Raw genomic sequence first — 3,451 nt, 5'->3', positions numbered from 1 at the left:
GAGATAAATTATATGGTGTTAGTATTTGTTTTAAAAATAAGCGGGGAGGGGGAATGATGGGGGAGTAGAGATTAAATAAGACTTCACTTATGGATAATTGTTGAGGCTGGTTGGCGGGTACATTCGGTTCATTATCGTGGTTAATTGCTTTTAAATACCCTTAAGGCATTTATGTATCACAACATTCTCTAACTTCACAGTAGCTTAAAATTCAGTTCGGTCTTTGCACTTCTCTCCTGGGGTCACCGCCTCGGCGTATTCATAACGCCTTCTCTAGTGGCCAGTGTGGCCAGCATCTCCAACGGTGAACCCCACCGTGAGCCTCTTTGTTTCTCAGGTGAACCACCTAGATGTTAATACCTCTCTGCTGCAAGATAAAAGCTCCTAACTCAGACTTACCGGAAAAGGAGTGAAACTTCTGCAGCGTGCATTTTAAGAAGAGGTACTTTTTGCTGATGAAGAAGAAACCAGAGAGTCCTCTAAGAATAAAAGGGAGTATTTTTTTTTTTTTTTTGAGTCGGAGTCTCACTCCGTCACCCAGACTGGAGTGCAGTGGCATGCTCCCGGCCACCGCAGCCTCGACCTGCTGGGCTCTGGCCATCCTTCCGCCTCAGCCTTCCAAGTAGCCAGAACTACAGGTCCACACTACCACGCCAGGCTAGTTTTTGCTTTATTGCAGAGACGAGGGCTCGCCAAGTTGCCCGGGCGGGTCTCGAACCCGTGGGCTCAGGCAATCCACTTGCCTCGGCCTCCCAAAGTGCTGGGATGACAGGCTGAGGCACTGAGCCTGGCCAAAAGGGAGTATTTTACAGTTAAGCACATGATTTGGAGTGAAGAATTCAGAGATGCTCTGCTGGTCCGGGCTGTTAACACTCTTCCTGCTCTTCCTGGGGGCTCCCTTCACCAGGCATCATAAAGCCTTCAAGGTCTGTGGCAGAGAATGTCTACAGTCTTCCGCCATAAAGGGTCATTTTCCTCCTCGCTCTCCTGGCAAATCAATCCAATGTTCCTTAGCTTTCCAAAATAGGAATCTCTTTCTCCATGTCTTCGACGGTAGGTTTCAATCCATTGACCTGCTGCATCAACTCTGTGGCCTCGTCATCCCAGTCATCCCCGTTGCCCGCCCCAGGATTCTTTCGCACCACCCCGGGGCCAGCCTTAGTAGCTGCAGGGATTCTCTGCGCTGAAATGGGCCTCTGGGGAGCTGCAATGCTAGAGCTGAGAGGTTTCTTCGTTCTCTTCAGTGCTGGGGCAACAAGGGAGGGGGCAACTGCCATTTCTTGACCTTGTCGGGCAGTCACAGGGTCATAGGCTTTTCTATCACAGTTTGCATCCAAAAACTGCAGGAACCACTGAACAAATTCAAAATTGTCCTGAAATTTTCCTTTTGCTACTTTATCCACAGGGATTCTGTGGTCAACACCCATTGTCTTAAAACCTGGGCGGCGAGACCTCATCTCTACAATAAATCAAAAAATCAGCCGGGCGTGGTAGCGCATGCCTATAATTCCGGCTACTCGGAAGGCTGAGGCGGAAGGATCGCCGGAGTCCAGCAGGTCGAGGCTGCAGTGGCCGGGAGTGGCCACTGCACTCCAGTCTGGGTGACAGAGTGAGACTCCAACTCAAAAAAAAAAAAAAAAAAACCCTGCTTGAAGTGCTTGCAGTTCTGGATGCACTCGTGTTCAAGCTTAGCTTGGGAATTTCACTTTCTTCAAGGCAATGGAGTCGGGGAACAGCACGTCCATCAACTGGCAATAGGCAACTCCTGAGCACAACTGGTCGATCTTTGTCAGATTCAACTGCAGAGACTCATTGATCCAGGCCAGCATGTCATGGCGATTGAGGCTATCACTGGTGACTGACGTTGAGTATACATTCACGGCCATCTTCGGCTCTTGGTGGAACCGTGTCCACTGCCCACACCAGCTCCAGCTTCCTCTTCCAATTTTTTAAAAATATGGAATGCTTCCCAAATTTGCATGTCATCCTTATGCAGAAGCCATGCTAATCTTCTCTGTATCATTCCAATTTTAGCATATGTGCTGCCAAAGTGAGCCCTGTTTAATTTTTATATATAATTTTAAGTGTTCATAAAAAAAGCATATGTACACAATTTATGTGTATGTGTGCATATCTGTATCTACCTACCTGTCTATCTAGACCCCAAAGCGGGAATAACACAAATATCAACACTGGAATAGGAAAATAAATTAAGACACTTGCACAACAGAATACAACACGGCAATGAAGATGAGCTAACTAGAGCTACGTGAAGCCATACTGCTGACTCTCCTGAACACAATCTGAGTAAACAAAACTGGGAGCGAAAAAATGCCTACGGTTTTCGACAGCAGCTGCATCCTCTTACATTCCCACCGACAGAGGATAAGGTTCTGGATTCTCCACATCCTTGCCAACACTGGCCATCTTCTTTCAGACAGTAGCCATCCCAATGGGTGCCACGTGTCTCTTTGTAGGTTTGTGTTTCTCTAATGATTTGTGTTGTGGAATGTCTCTTCATGTGTGTCCTGGCTGTTGGCATGCCTTCTTTGAAGAGGTGTCTGCTCAAGTCACTTGCCCATTTTCTAATCAGGTCATTTTGTTGATGAGTTTTAGGTATTCTCTATGTATTCTGGATATCAATACTTTGTCAGATATATAATTTGCAAATATTTTCTCCCACTCTGTAAGTTGCCTTTCTAAGCTGTTGACAGTATCTTTTGCTGCACATTTTTAACAATTTTCATAAAGTCCAAATTGTCTATTTCTTCTATTCTTACCTATGCCTTTGGTGTCATTTCCCAAAAAATCACTGCCCAATTCAACATTGCAGAGCTTTGTCCTATATTCTCTTCTAGGAGTCTTGTACTTTTAAGTCTTACATGTCACTCTTTGGTCCTTTTTCTTTTCTCTTTTTTTTGAGTTGGAGTCTCACTCTGTCGCTCAGGCTGGAGTGCAGTGGCATGCTCACAGCCACCGCAGCCTCGAACTGCTGGGCTCAGGCAATCCTTCCACCTCAGCCTTCCAAGGAGCTAGAACTACAGGCATGCGCCACCATGCCTGGCTATTTTTTAAAAAAATTCATTGTAGAGATGAGGGCTCACCAATTTTCCCAGGCTGGTCTTGAACCCATGAGCTCAGGTAATCCTCTGACCTCTGCCTCCCAAAGTGCTAGCATTACGGGCATGAGCCACCACACCCAGTTTCTTTGGTCCATTGTGAGTTAATTTTCTAACACAGTGTCAGGTAAGGATCCAACTTTACCCTTTCACTGATGAAGATCCAGTTTTCTCAGCATCACATATTGCAAATGTTATCCTTTCCCCATTGACTTTGACCTTGTCAAAAATCATTTGACCAGATGCGTGAGAGCTTATTTCTCAAAAAATCAAGAACAGAGTCACTATACAATGCTGCAAAGCCACTTCTGAGTATATACCTAAAATAACTG

The 3,451-nt window shown here is 45.8% G+C and overlaps 1 pseudogene; it reads right to left on the bottom strand.

Moving 5' to 3' along the window:
* Positions 1 to 866: 866 nt before the first annotated feature.
* LOC103261735 lies at positions 867 to 1,886 on the bottom strand (annotated as a pseudogene).
* Between the last annotated feature and the right edge of the window lie 1,565 nt (positions 1,887 to 3,451).

This window comes from Carlito syrichta, unplaced genomic scaffold (assembly GCF_000164805.1).
Source record: "Carlito syrichta isolate Samal-C Ts95f unplaced genomic scaffold, Tarsius_syrichta-2.0.1 Scaffold303991, whole genome shotgun sequence".
NCBI lineage: Eukaryota > Metazoa > Chordata > Mammalia > Primates > Tarsiidae > Carlito > Carlito syrichta.
Note: the sequence above shows the minus strand (reverse complement) of the source record. Positions and strands in the feature narration are given on the sequence as shown.